The sequence below is a fragment of the Triticum aestivum genome, chromosome 7B (assembly GCF_018294505.1).
Source record: "Triticum aestivum cultivar Chinese Spring chromosome 7B, IWGSC CS RefSeq v2.1, whole genome shotgun sequence".
Classification (NCBI taxonomy): domain Eukaryota; kingdom Viridiplantae; phylum Streptophyta; class Magnoliopsida; order Poales; family Poaceae; genus Triticum; species Triticum aestivum.
Genome location: NC_057813.1, coordinates 702,599,224 through 702,615,081, shown reverse-complemented (window position 1 = coordinate 702,615,081; position 15,858 = coordinate 702,599,224). Strand labels below are relative to the sequence as shown.

The 15,858-nt window shown below is 44.8% G+C and overlaps 1 long non-coding RNA gene across 2 annotated transcripts; it reads right to left on the bottom strand.

The window, feature by feature from the left end:
• Positions 1 to 8,906: 8,906 nt before the first annotated feature.
• On the bottom strand, positions 8,907 to 11,860 carry LOC123161728 (uncharacterized). 2 transcript variants are annotated; one of them, XR_006480849.1, is made up of 4 exons: positions 11,540 to 11,860; positions 11,321 to 11,443; positions 10,486 to 10,558; positions 8,907 to 9,103 (listed from the first exon to the last, which is right to left on the bottom strand). It is a non-coding gene; the product is annotated as an uncharacterized lncRNA (long non-coding RNA). The 2 variants fall into 2 exon arrangements; XR_006480848.1 differs by having other exon boundaries at positions 11,321 to 11,423.
• Between the last annotated feature and the right edge of the window lie 3,998 nt (positions 11,861 to 15,858).

Below are 15,858 nucleotides of genomic sequence, written 5' to 3'. Positions count from 1 at the left end.
AAAACCTTCAACCAATTTGAAAAAAGTTCACAAATTTGAAAATAAGTTCACTGTTTCCGAAGAAAAGTTCATCAAATTCAAAAAAAGTTCATCAAATTTCAAAAAAAGTTCATGGATTTTGAGAAAAAAGTTCATTGAAATGAAAAAAAGTTCATCGATTTTCAAAAAAGTTCATCAAAATTAAAAAAAGTTCATGGATTTTGAAAAAAGTTCACCGATTTTGGAAAAAAAACATGAATCTGAAAAGTAGTTCATTGATTTTGAAAAAAATTTCATCGTTTTGGAAAAACATTCATCGATTTCGAAAAAAAGTTCATCGATTTTGTAAAAGTGTTCATCGATTTCGAGAACATGTTCAACGGCCTTGAAGAAATGGTCATTGATTTTTTTTAGAAAAAATCACGATTTTGCATTAAAAGTTCACGTATTTAGCCAAAAAAAGAGAAAAAAAATCTGAACAAAAGAGCTCCCAGAAAAATGAAAAAAAGGAAAAGAAAAAGAATAAAGTTCCGCGAACTGTAAAGGTAAATAGGGAAAAGGATGTGAGTCTGCACAATCAGTTGAGATGGTCTAGTGGTTTGTACGCGTAGCTCAGAATTAAAAGGTCTTTAGTTCGAGTCTCAGCGGTCGCACCTTTTTTTTTTACTTTTAACAGGAAAAGAAGAAAGAGTTAAACGGGCCGGCCCAGTCGCGGGCGGGGGTGTTTGCTGCAGGCGCCCGTTAGCAAAAATGGCCTGTAACGGGCGCCTGCAGCGCTAAATAGGGAATGCCTCGGGGATTCTCTTGTTGCTGACGTGAATGTTCCAGCTCCTGTAGCTGACGCTGTAAGGGCCGATTTGGGCCCAACTGTTGCGTAATAAAGCTATATGCTTGCTCTCAAAAAAAAAAACACGACTACGTCGGTATATCATCCAACTTCTCGTCAGGTCAGGGCTCCACTCAATCGTGCGCCGCCCGGTCTCTACTCTCCGACTAAACCCTATGGAGCCTCCGCGCCGCAACAAACGCCCCGCCGTGGACGGCGATGACGACGTGAAGGCCGCCGCCGAAGCACGAAGCTACTATGGCGCCGCGGCCTACGACTTCCTCGACGATGACGATCTGGATGGCGTCTCCTCGCAAGGCACTGGCGGCGACATCGGGTTCCTGGACTCGTGGAGCGCGCGGTGCGAGGCGGCAAGGAGGAGGCCTGGCTGGGCGCTGCTGACTTCGACGGCGAATGGCCCGGCCCAGCCGCCATGACGAAGCGCGCGAGGAAGGCCCTGGAGAGGCAGGAGGAGGACGAGCGGATCCTCGAGGGCGTCGTCGGCTCCCGCGCCGTCTTCGACATCAAGAAGCGGATCGCCGGCCTTTCTCCAGCCCGGCGAGACGGTCCCGCGCGCGCTGCGGAGGCTCAAGGGAGACAAACGCGGCGGGGGGAAGGAGATGGACGAGGCCGCGCGGCGCGCGTTCGACGAGCTGATGGACGCCTCCGCGGAGCTCGTGCGGCGCGGCGACCTCGACGCGTACACTGACGACCGCGAGGCCTTCGAGCGCGGCGCCTGGGACTACGAGCACGCCCGCCGCCGACGACGCCTGGCGCGTGAGGCTTCAGAAGATGACGAAGCTGACCAAGAGACCGCCGCCGCGACCCGTGACTACTACGTGGACATGTTCGGAGACGACGCAGTCGACGTCCGTGCCGGCGCGAAAACGGAGGTCGATCCATCCGGTGGACATGCAGCTAACCAGAATCAGACAGCAGCGCAGGCTGATGCTTCGGGTGCGACGACGGAGGAGGAAGCCGGCGGCGTGGTGGGCTGGGACTACGTGTACGATCCGGAGTCGGGTTACTACTACAGCGGCAGCACTGGGCACTACTACGACACCGCGTCCGGGTGCTACTGGTCCGCGCCCACTGGCACATGGTTCTCCTACGACGTCGACGGCGAGGCGAGCACTACTCCGGCACCCACGTCGGAATGTAGGGGCGCAGTGCTGCAAATGTTTGGCTGATCGTGTAGTGATCTTGACGTGTACTTTTGGGAACGGTCGATTTCGAACCTTGAACTCGTGGACGATTACTGTGTTGTGTGAGCTCTCTGTCTTGTTTGCCCAGATTGGATGTGGTCTTCGTCAGATCAGCTTAGCATAGCATCAAAAATTGGAATAGATGTCATAATCCTAGCATCAAAATGTGAAAATGGTATTCACTCACCATAAAACGTGATTTCGCTCATTTCAAAAAGTAATTTTACGCATTTCAGATAACCTTGTTTCACTCAATTCGGGAAAACCGATTTCACTTAGTTCAGAAAATCATTTTCTCTAATTTTGAACCAACTCCACATATTTTGGTTGATTCCAAAAATTCTTTGTGGATGTGAAATCTTTCATCGACATCATGATGAAGATAGAGTGATACGATGGCCTGCACTTCTAAGGGATCATACCGGGCCCAACACTAGTAGAAAAATACCTAATAGTCCCGGTTCGTAAGGGCCTTTAGTCCCGGTTCATGAACCGGGACTAATGGGTCGTTACTAATACCTCCACCCATTAGTCCCGGTTCAAACACGAACCGGGACCAATGTTCCTCCACGTGGCCCTGTGCGCCGAGCCCAGTCAGGAGGCCTTTGGTCCCGGCACTAGTAGAAAAACACCTAATAGTCCCGGTTCGTAAGGGCCTTTAGTCCCGGTTCATGAACCGGGACTAATGGGTCGTTACTAATACCTCCACCCATTAGTCCCGGTTCGAACACGAACTGGGACCAATGTTCCTCCACGTGCCCCTGTGCACCGAGCCCAGTCAGGGGGGCCTTTGGTCCCGGTTGGTGGCACCAACCGGGACCAAAAGGCATCCACGCGTCAGCATTCCAGTGATTGGGGTTTTTGTTATTTTTTTTGAAAGGAGGGGGGGGGGGTTGGGGGTTTTGGGGGGTTAATTTAGGTGTTTCATATATTGTGTTAGCTAGCTAATTAATAGAGAGAAATGTCCTCTCTTATGTCCGTGCTTGGTCGACGCTACGTACTATATATACATAAGTGATCGAGAGAACCATTCAGTACAGAAGTTCGTCATGCATACCGAGAGAAGTGATCGATCGTCCTCTCCTTCTCCGAGAGATTGGTCGAACAACAAGTTTTCGTATATCATGTATCTGACACTACTGGCTACATACATGTACAATATGTATAAGATCTCTTAATTATAATCCCCTAGCAATTGAAATCAATTTCCACATGGTATTCTCCGGCTTTATTGATGACGTGGTCAAGAAAGAATCCCGCCAATTCCTCTTGAATTGCTTTCATGCGATCTGGTTCTAGGAGTTCATTCCGCATCTGCCACGTCTAATTTGAAGAAGGGGGTTAATTAATACATATATATGAATTAAACTCAACAGAAATGATGGTGTAATAAAATGAAATTGTGAATATTATTGCTTACGCACTTCATATTGTCTTTGAGAGTAGCCCCGCTTGTTTTTCAAAGTCGCGTTGTGGATGAACTCGCACACGTAGTATCCACAGAAATCATTCCCTTCTTCCTGCCACAAGCACTTTACGAGAAACAGAGGTCAATAAAACTGATAATGAAGCATTATAAACGGCATTGATGAAAGTATAGCTATAGAATCAACGGGAGATGCGCGCAACTAGCTAGCTAGTAGTACTTACTTTCGGGTATGTATATCGCAGCTCCTTCGGCAGTCTCGGAGCTTCTGCGGTGAACTGTTTCCAAACCCTGCAAGACAAAGAAAATAATTATTATTACTTGAGATATCAGGAAATGAACAAAAAGTTGCCGATATGGTGCGATAATGATCGATTGAACTTACTTGCTGAGCATTTCAGTCATGTCCGCATAGGATTTGGGATCTTTCCGTCTCGAGTCTAAGACGGTTACTAGTCCACGCTCAAGCTTAATCTCCAGAAGAATATAGTGGTACCTGCGCACGCATGCATAACTCATCAATTACATTACTATAACCTCGCTCGAGTAATAAGTGAAACCGAATATGCACACGACAGTAACACTCACTTGCCGTTGTAAGGAAAGAGTATGGTATCTTTGTTTTGATTTTTGATCAACGATTGTAGCACGTTGTCCTCGGCCTCTTTGATGTCCTTTTTAACCAGAAATTCATCTATGATATTTGTGTTAATGAACCCAATATCATAAATTTCTTGTTTTTTGCACTCAACGATCTTCAATCTGCATAATATATTGAGGATAATTAATTATAAATACATGAAATGAAAGAGCCGAGCTATATATAGAGACTTAATGACAGAAATAGTACTTACAGACAGTAGCAAAAGACCATTAGTTTATCGAGGGCCTTCTGATTGAAGAACGCGAAGAAGTCATCAAATGGAACAGTCAACAGATCATTTGTAACAAGGTCGTGCTCCTCTTTAATATGCAGATACAAAGCATTCATACCCTCAGACGCTCTGCAGGTTTCCATGTACCAATTATGGAATCTTCGCATCATTGTTGTCAGAGATTTTTCATCTTTGACGAGAGGCTTCCCGTACTCGTATCTGTGTTCGTCCACCTTCAAGAAATCAGGAAGTGCATCGTCAGGCAGGTAATCTTCAAGATTGCCATAATCGGCCACCGTCCCCGGAGCATTAGACACATTGAGCGGGGGGCACGATTGTTGTGCTTGTTCGCCGAGGTGGGCAATTTTTTCCCCTTTGCTCGTTCTTTTGACCTTTTAGCACTGACAGTAGTTCCCGACCGCTGGGCTTGGAGATATGTCTGTTCAGTAATGCGCTCATAGTTGGTTCTCGGCGGAGACTTTGGTGGTTTCCTCAGGGCATCGATAGTGCGCTTTGCTTTCACCGGATCTACCTTCTCCTCCGGAGGTGGATGTCTCTTTGCTTTCACCCCTTCAAAGAACTCCTTCACGTGGGTCCGCAAAATTGTATCGTTTTCCTCCTCGGACCTCTCGTACGGTAACTTCTCTAGAGGCTTGAGAGATGAAACGTATTTGTATTGCCTCCCACCTCTGGTTGTGCTGCTAGACGCCGGAGCAGACGGAGCGACTGCGGCATCTGTCTTCTTTCGTGCTTGCTTACGAGGCGGAGGAGAAGGAGTACGACGCGCCGGAGCAGCCGGGGCGACGGCGGGTCTCTTCCGCCCTTGCTGGTGAGGTGGAGAAGGAGGAGGCCGCTGGCTGCTCGGGAGCGCCGGCGCAGGCAGAGAAGGAGGCGGAGTGCCGCCACGCGCCGGAGAAGGAGGCGGAGTGCCGCCACGCGTGCCCTCGTCGTCACTCGCCGGAGGAGGAGGCGGTGGAGGAGGCGGAGTGCCCTGACTCGCCGGAGGAGGAGGAGGAGGCGGAGGCGTCCAGTTCAGAAGGTTGATGAGCTCCTTCCGCCATAGGCATGGAGTCTTCAAAGCACAACCCAGCCTAGTCTCCCCTTCACCGGTAGGGTGCTCAAGAGGGAGGTCCTCAAATCCCTCCGTTATTTCATCCACCATCACCTTAGCATATCCTTTTGGAATCGGCTGGCAGTGATAAGTTGTGCCGGGTCCACTAGGATAAACTTGGCCAACAGCCTCCTTGACCTTCAAATTCATCCATCGCGCCATAATGTGGCAATTTTGAGACTCCGTGATACCATCCATGGGATAGCTGGCAGGAGCCGTCAAGACATGCTCTGGCTGAAGCAGCTCGGTGGAAGCCACGCTGCTTCTCCGCTGAGATGGTGGGGTAGCTTCGGGGGAAGCTTCGGCAGGTCGTTTGCTGCGATCTGCTGCTTCTCGTTCCTCTTCTTGATCCTCTAGCCCCATTACCCTTTCGTGTAGCGCCTGCAGTTGGTCCTGCTCCAGTTTCTTCCTCCTCTCGTGGGTTTTGTAACCCCTTGCGTCCGGAAAACCAACCTTCCACGAAATGGAGCCTGGCGTGCCTCGTGTCCGTCCAGGGTGCTCAGGATTCCCAAGGGCCATTGTGAGCTCATCCTTCTCCCTGTGTGGAAGGAACGTCCCTCGCTGCGCTGCATCGATATAGTGTCGAAGGTTCTTGACTGGTATTTCCAGTTGCTCGTCCGTCCACTGGCACAACCCTGTTACAGGGTCCAAGGTTCTGCCAGCCCCGAAGAATCAAGTCCGGCAACGGTCTGGCCAGTACATTGTCTCTGGTTCGATCCCTTTTTCAAGCAGATCATGCTCAGCCTTGGACCACTTAGGTCGGGCTTTGAGGTAGCCACCTGACCCCGTGCGATAGTGAAGCTTCTTCTTCGCAGCATTTTTCTTGTTTGTCTCTGACATCTTCTTACTCTTTTCCGATGTCTTGTGGGCCACAAATGCGGGCCAGTGATCTTTGATCTTCTCATATTTGCCGATGAATTCTGGTGTCTTTTTTTTGACAAACTGGTTCAGCTCTTTCCTCCACCTCCTCATTAGGGTTGCCATCTTATTAAGAGCACAAGACTTGATTAATTGCTCTTTAACTGGCTTCTCCGGATCCTCCTCTGGCGGTAGGGTGAAATTTGCCTTCAGCTTAGTCCAAAGATATTCTTTCTGCATATCATTGACATAAGACACCTCAGGGTCTTCCTCCTTAGGCTTATACCATTGCTGGATGCTGATCGGGATCTTGTCCCTAACAAGAACCCCGCACTGAGCAGAAAATGCCTTCCTTGTCCGGATGGGTTCAATCGGTTCGCCGTCGGGCGCGATTTCTATGATCTCAAACTTTTCATCCGAGCTCAACTTTTTGTTCGGGCCTCGTCTCCTTACCGAAGTTGTGCTCGATCCGGAGGGCTAGAAATTATAAGGAAGAAAGACGAGAGTAATTAATATGTGTACATATACCAAAACAATGGAAGCATCAATTAACTAGTCAGCACGGGCTTAACTAATATATATATACCTGGCCGGGCTCGGTTCGATCACCGGAGCAGTCAGCACGGTCTCCTTCTTGTACCTCCATTGTGTCACCGGAGCCACCATGAACATAGTCCTCTTCTTGTACCGGCATTAATGGGCCGAAGCCATCATGAACATAGCCCTCTTCTTCACCCAGTTCTTCCAGCTGACCAACGGTGTCGAGGAGAAATGACGCAACTTCATCCCTTCCATTTGTGATTATGTCCCCCAATATCGCTTCTGTTTCTTCGTCTCGGGAGTGCTCCATAGTTTCTGCAAATATTTACAACATGTCAATTATTATTCAAACATGGTACAGATGGATATATATATATATATATATATATATATATATATATATATATATATATATATATATATATATATATATATATATGAGTGGCAAATGTAGAACTAGCTAGCTAATCACAATAAGGAATCATGTTAGTGGCCTCGACGCTGCTTCTCTAGGGTTTGGGGTCGCCTCGACACAACAACGCTTCAAGGGTTTGGGGTGGCCTCGACGACAACGCTCTTTTAACTTGGTAAATTTGGGTGGCCTCGAGAGAGTTAATTTGTCGGGTAGGGGCACGGCGAGAGGGGGTAGGAGACCAACATCGTTTTCTCTCTAGGGTTTGTGTGTCCTCGAGAGTTTTGGTCGAGCGAGAGGGCCGAGGGGGGGTGCTGCCGTTGTATAAGTTATCACGGTCGAGAGGGGGTATATATATCGACCGCCCCTCATGTCGAAGTTATCTCGAGGGGGTTATATCGACAACGACGCGACAACGACGAGAAAGGAAAATAATTAAGAAAAAGGAAGAAAAGAGGAAGAAGGAAGAAGGAAGAAGAAGAAGAAAAAAAAAAGAGGAGAAGAAGAAAGGAATAGAGGAGAAGAAGAAAAAATAGATTTTTTCTTCTTCTCCTCTATTCCTTTCTTCTTCTCCTCTTCTTTTTCTTCTTTTTTCCTCTTCTTATTTATTTATCCTCTTCTTCCTCTCCTCTTCTTCCTCTTCTTATTTTCCTTTTTCCTCTCATTCTTTTTCTTCTTCTTTCTTCCTTCTTCCTTCTTCCTCTTTTCTTCCTTTTCCTTATTTTACTTTCTCCTCTACACTAACCTAAAATGCACTAACCTAAAATCGATATCTACTAACAACCTAAATAAAAAATTAATACATATATGAAAAAACATATATAAACAAAAAAATGCTATGAACATTATATTCATACATACATATATAGCCACATCCATTCATCATATATATAGCTACCACATACATATATACATTATATATATGAAAAAAATGCAATGAACAAAAAAAATACACTTATGAAAAAAAATACAATGAACATGTACACATATATATATACACATACAAACACATATACACAAAAAAATGCAAAAAATTGCTATGAAAATTGCAGGGGCGGCGGGGCGGCGGCGCGGCGGCCGCGCAGGACAGGGGCGGCGCGCGCCGGCCGCGCAGGGCAGGGGCGGCAGCGCGGCGGCCACGCAGGGATAGGGGCGGCGCGCGGTGGCCGCGCAGAGGCGCGGGACAACATGACCCCCACTATAGCAACCATCTTTCCGTATCTAAAAATGCATATATGCATTGTTAGTGTTTTTACCATCGGTTTAGGATGCGTAGCCTTATCCAGTGTTGCTAGCGCACATTCCAACGCTTATACTACCGTTGGTAAAAGGGACCATTGCAAGAATACAACACATAAAACAGACCCGCGCAACACTTGTATATGTTGGTGCTTAATGTACACGAAGCAGGATCCCATTGCTCGAAGAATTCACAACGTTTCAAGTGTTGATACTTATATAATGTGAATAATATTATTATATATATATAAATAATATATTGTCAATTAAATTAACCCTCCACGTAATGGTGATAATTATGTACATGTGAAGAAAAAACAAAAGAATATACTCATGGGAAGAAGTACTCGTATATTAGATAAAACTGTTGGATTACAATAGTGGATATTACACAAGGAACATCATCCAAATGTGATGCATAATCCAAATATTTTCTTGACAGCGAAACTTAAACTAAAAGCATCCATCAATATCCGTACAACTAATCTAAAAGTTAACCGAGGAACATCATCCCTGAAACTTAATCAAAACTGAAAGCATCCATCGTCATCATCATGAACAAGACATCATCATCATCATCTTTGCAGTATACTTGCCACATAGCCATATAATCATCCATTTATATTTTGAATCTACAGACAAAAAAATGAATTGTTAACACACAATGCATTGACAAGATGCAAGTAGTGACAGAAGGACGTTAGTCATTGTATCTGCTAGTATATCTCTATATGCAAACTCCAGAAATTCATCTACACCAAGTGAGTACTATGTACTTTCTCTAGGAAATCGCAATGGTAATTTAGTTGATTCTAAAACCATTGCACACTGCATAAAAATAACAAATAGTACTGCAGTTGTGACCATGAATGAATTGCAAAAGGTTAGCTTGTTAATATCTTGTTTACGGTATAAGTTCCTATCATCATACAACAGAAATTCACAATTATATTGTTTTTGAACAATGCAAGGATCCTCCTCCTAGCGATTGCAACATAGCAGGTAGAATTTTTTCCAAACATTGTAAAAAAGCTAGTAAGGTTACTCTACTATGCATACTAGTTGTCAATGTTTGCACGGGCTAACATTTTTGTATTTCACATTGTGAGCTGGGAATAAGTACTATGGTGATCTGAAATTGTTAGCTCAAATCTGACAACAGTAATGGTTTCTCCTTACGCTATTTCTCTTTGAGAAAAAAACATGAGAGAAACTATGTATGCTTGGAGGACAGATGTCTCCCCAACTGATAAGGTTGGAGAAAGGATGTGCTGCAGAATACAGTTATTAGAACGCTTGGTCACTGCAAAGTCATGATACAATCAAACAAAAAAAAACATCCAAAACAAATCGTAAGTAAAATTTGATAGTGAAAACACACTCGGTGAGAAATTTATACATGTAAAAATTATATAAGATCATCACGACTTAATTAAAGGGGTTTATGTTGTATATCAAGCCCAATATTTTACAATATTCAGCTTGTATTAGTGACACTTGCAGCAAATTTCTTACTGTATATATACAACTGGATATTCGACTCTAGATACATACCAAATATGTCGAATATTTTACACGATACGATTTCTCTGAGTCATCCACTATGTTTTACCATGTACATCTCTTCTTTTGACTAAAGTATACACTATCAGCACCCTGTAAATTCCTGCTATAAATATATACCAATGGACACGTCAAGGAGTTGAATTCTGTTATCACGTGGTAGAAAACTACAGCACTATAATGGGATAATATGCGAAGTTGCTGGAGAAAGAAGAGAGATGAAATTGACATGAGCAAACTCCAGCACAATAATGGGCTAATGTGTGTGCGTGCATGCGTGTGTGCGTGTGCGGCTATGAACTTAATTAATGAAGCCATAAAATTATTTTGGCTAACCTTATACATGACCTATTAAATTATCACCACCACAGATAATTATTTGTGTTTGTCCTTCCTCAACGGTAGCACATATATTTTCACATTTAAAAAAACAAGCTATGATGAAACTGACCTTGTCAGATAAAATGTAAGGTAGAATTGGTAATTGTCATGGTCATCCTCTCCTTTGCTTGCATGCCACATACCTGCACGGGTACACAGTGCTAATTAGCTCAAGTAAACATTTGTTTTCTTTGAAACTGAAAAGAAACTGTCATAATTTATGTGCTGCAAATACAATAAAACAACATATGTTTTTTGATAAATAGTGGCATCATTTTTACAAATTGCACACCATGCTGATATTAAACTAATCGTGCACCTGGAGACATGCTGATATTAAACTAATCGTGCACCTGGAGACATGTATGAACTAGCACATAAACTCAAGCATCACACGTTCAAGTTAATTAGGCTACAGTTATGCATGCAGTTTAATAGAATTAGCGCTTACACCATGGGTGGAGGCAGGGTGATGCGACTAATTAGACCTCTGAGCAGATATGATTAGAAAGAAAGAGAGCCCATTGCGTAACGAACTAACAAACATCTAAGCTACGACGGTCAGGTAGTCAGGCCTGAATAGATGGCCGTGATACATCACTCGCGGATGTTCTCACTTCTACAACAACTCTGCGTATAGTTCTCACTTATACAACAACTCACTGGAACATGTGAACACTGCTACCTACTTCAGCTGTAATAAGGTTTAAAAAGGATTTTTCCAATAGAAATATGACTGTATGACGAAGTGACTGATCAGGCCTATATCTTGGCACGTAAGCAGTAAGTGGAACTTTGAATTATCAACATCAACCACAAGACTAAGACAACAAGCCTATTATACAATCAGCGTATCACATAATCAACGACAGCAACCAACGACTGCATAATCAAGTTTCACTTACATGGGCTCGTGACAGGCTCCTAAGCCATAACTAAAATCAGTTTAATCACAGCAAGATGCTTCATCTTGAAGCTCCCCTCCGCACCAACCATCCATAATTCAACCTGTCGGTCATTATCAGCGACTGGCATGTCGTAAGTAGCAATTCCCAACTAGACTGAAGTGAAGCAGAGCAAGATGGGGAAAATAAAATTGGGAGAAGAGAAGTGGTCTAGCTCACCACGGTACCGTGATCTCGAGGGTGGTTGTAGTGGTAACTCTTCCCATAGCCGCAGGCCCTCGTGCGGAGGTAGTAGATGCAGTAGGTCGTCGAAGGGGAGCGGTGGCGAGAGGAACGGCGTGACGGGAAGCAGGTCGACGGGGAGCGTTGACTAGCGACGACGCGCCGGGATGGAGGATCACAAGGGGAGTGGTGAGGGCCTGAGGGGCGGCCTTCCAGGGGAGTGGTGACTGGTGAGGGGCGGCGCTCCCGGATGCAGTTAGGTCGAGGGCGGCGGCCGGCGTGGGATCCTATAGGATCGAGAGGAATAGGAAGGCTGGGGAAAGGTATTGACCTAGATTAATTAGATTAATTGTGAAAGCCAACTTGGGCCGTGCTAGACAAGAGTCTGGGTTAGTGCGTTGGGCTAGTTCTGGCCAGTTGCAATCTACAACGCATATGCTACAATACTTATTATTCGTATCTATTGTGAATTTTGCAACATACAGTCAAAACGTTGTAGAATATCTGTTGCTTTATAGCAGGTTTTCTTGTAGTGACGGGAGGGGCGCAGGAGCAGGCTGTGCTCACAGGGGGCGGCGGCGACGGCTTAGGCGAGCAGCCTGACGGCGTCGGTGGCGGCGGCGACGGCAAGGTGGAGCAGGGGCGTCGGGCGGCGACGGCGACGAGGAGGAGCAGGGGGCGTCGGGGAGAAGTGGGCGATTTGGCCGAAAACTGCTAAGTGTTGCTTATATAGCAAACCCTTTAGTCCCGGTTGGTGGCACCAACCGGGACTAATGCACCCTTTAGTCCCGGTTGGTGGCACCAACCGGGACCAAAGGCCTCTTTTTCGGCAGCCCAAAGGGCGGGAACCGGCGGCCTTTGGTACCGGTTGGTGGCACCAACCGGGACTAATGCCTCCCCCTTTAGTCCCGGTTGGTGCCACCAACCGGGACCAAAGACCCATGTGCTGCCCGCCTCGGGGCCAAACTTTAGTCCCACCTCGCTAGTTGAGAGGGGCGCGCAGTGGTTCATAAGCCCCACTGCCGCACCCCTCTCGAGCTCCTCTCCACCGCAGGCTTTCGGGCCTACTTGCTATTGCTTTGCCTGATGGGCCTTCTGGGCCTACTGCGGGCCTGAATCCTGGCCCATAGTAGGGTTTCATGTCGTATTCAGGCCGTGGGGGCTCAGTAGGAGGCGTTTTTTTGTTTTTTTGTTTTCTTTACTTATTGTTGCTATATTTATTTTTTTCTAGTTTTTTTGTTTTGTTTTCTGCATTATTTATTTTCTTTTGTTTTTTTCTTTATTTTTTAATTATTTTTGCTTTTAGTTTTAGGAAAATTATAAACTTTCTGTTAGTGCCATTAGTTTTCAAATTTGAAAACATTTTTTTTGTTTTTTTGTTTTCTTTCTTGCTTTATTTATTTTATTTTGTTTCTACTTACAACAAAATACTTATTGTTGTTTTTTTGTTTTGTTTTCTGTATTATTTATTTTCTTTTATTTTTTGCTTTATTTTTTAATTGTTTTTGCTTTTAGTTTTAGGAAAATTATAAACTTTCTGTTAGTTCCATTGTTTTCAAATTTGAAAACACTTTTTTTGTTTTTTTTGTTTCTTTCTTGCTTTATTTATTTTATTTTATTTCTACTTACAACAAAATACTTACTGTTGCTATTTTTAATTATTACGAGGGCCAAACCATAAGACATTAAAGCATTTCAAATGAACTCTGAAAAAGTTGAAAGTTGGCATGGTATCATAAATTGACCCACATAGCATGTGCATGTACAAAACGGACAATGGTATCATACTCGTCAGTTACAAAGTTGGCATGGTATCATCATAATAGTTGCTGGAGAAAGTCTTCACTTTTTCTTCGCTTGTGTCATTTGCTTATTGCGCCGTAACCATGGATAATCTTCATCGTTTATCAGGATGCTGGGGTCAGCCTTGACTTTGAAGGGAGGAATTTCATGAAACTTTTCATAATCTTCAGACATGTCTGTCTTGTCCTCCACTCCCACGATGTCCCTTTTTCCTGAAAGAACTATGTGGCGCTTTGGCTCATCGTATGATGTATTCGCTTCCTTATCTTTTCTCTTTCTCGGTCTGGTAGACATGTCCTTCACATAGATAACCTGTGCCACATCATGTGCTAGGACGAACGGTTCGTCAGTGTACCCAAGATTTTTCAGATCCACTGTTGTCATTCCATACTGTGGGTCTACCTGTACCCCGCCTCCTAACAGATTGACCCATTTGCACTTAAACAAAGGGACCTTAAAATCATGTCCGTAGTCAAGTTCCCATATGTCCACTATGTAACCATAATATGTGTCCTTTCCCCTCTCGGTTGTTGCATCAAAGCGGACGCCGCTGTTTTGGTTGGTGCTCTTTTGATCTTGGTCGATCGTGTAAAATGTATTCCCGTTTATCTCGTATCCTTTCCAAATCAATACAGTCAAAGATGGTCCCCTGGACAACAAGTACAGCTCATCACAAACAGTGTTGTCACCTCTGATACGTGCTTCCAACCAACTACTGAAAGTCCTGATGTGTTCACATGTAATCCAGTCGTCGCACTGCTCCGGGTGTTTGGAGCGCAGACTGTTCTTGTGTTCATCGACATACGGGGTCACGAAGGTAGAGTTCTGTAGAACTATGTAGTGTGCTTGAGACCAAGAATATCCGTCCCTGCATATTATTGAGTCCCTTCCAAGCGTTCCTTTTCCAGTCAGTCTCCCCTCATACCGAGATTTAGGGAGACCTATCTTCTTAAGGCCAGGAATGAAGTCAACACAAAACCCAATGACATCCTCTGTTTGATGGCCCATGGAGATGCTTCCTTCTGGCCTAGCGCGGTTACGGACATATTTCTTTAGGACTCCCATGAACCTCTCAAAGGGGTACATATTGTGTAGAAATACGGGGCCCAGAATGACAATCTCGTCAACTAGATGAACTAGGACGTGCGTCATGATATTGAAGAAGGATGGTGGGAACACCAGCTCGAAACTGACAAGACATTGCACCACATCACTCCTTAGCCTTGGTATGATTTCTGGATTGATCACCTTCTGAGAGATTGCATTGAGGAATGCACATAGCTTCACAATGGCTAATCGGACATTTTCCGGTAGAAGCCTCCTCAATGCAACCGGAAGCAGTTGCGTCATAATCACGTGGTAGTCATGAGACTTTAGGTTCTGAAACTTTTTCTCTGCCATATTTATTATTACTTTTATATTAGACGAGAAGCCAGTCGGGACCTTCATACTAACCAGGCATTCAAAGAAGATTTCCTAATGCTCAAGCTAAATTGCTGAGGGTTAATAGGATTGACAGCTTACATTTGTCAGGAAAACAACAAGTGCAGACTTGTAAAGTAGGGGGAATAGAACTCCAAAGTTAAGCGTGCTCAGGCTGGGGGAGTGAGAGGATGGGTGACCGGCCGGGAAGTTAGACGATTTGGAATGAGTGATCCACACTTGAGCAGTTAAGAGCAGTTAAGAGGGGTGATTAGAGACTAAATCATCAAATAATTCAGAAAATTGAAAATCGAAAAAAATAATATTTTTTTACAAAATTTTCAAAAAAAATCAAAAAAATATATATCTTTAGTACCGGTTGGTAACAGCAACCGGTACTAAAGGTCCCCCATACCACGACGCGAGCTCACGCCACGTGGTGGGCCTTTAGTGGCGGTTCGTGTCGAACCGGTACTAAACGGGGGGGGGGGGGGCCTTTAGTCTCCACCCTTTAGTGCCGGTTGTAGAACCGGCACTAAAGGCCCTTACGAACCTGAAAGTGCGTTCTGTCGACTAGAGGGGGGGTGAATAGGCGATTTTTATGAATTCTTCACTGAGGAATTTGCCGGTGAGGAAATTCCTTAGCGAAGAACTATTAGCAGCAGAATAAGTACTCAGAAGTAAGCATAACAGAATACAAGCATGGTCATCATGATGAAATGAAGACTATCACAGAGTACAAAAAGCGTAATCACAGGATAACACAAGATGAAGACAAACAGACTGAAGAAATTAAACTGAGGAAATTGAGAAAGTCTTCAGTCAAAGTCTTCAAACACAGATATGAACAAACTCTCAACACAGTAATGAGGAAATGAAAGGGTTGAGGAAATAGAACCAGTCAGGTTGGTGAAGACAATGATTTGGTAGACCAGTTCCAACTGTTGTCTCAGTTGTACGTTTGGTTGGAGCGGCTGAGTATTTAAACTCGAGGACACGCAGTCCCAGACACCCAGTCTCTGAGCACGCAGCTCAGGACACCCAGTCCTCACCGTATTCTCCTTGAATTAAGATCACGCAGATCTCGTCCA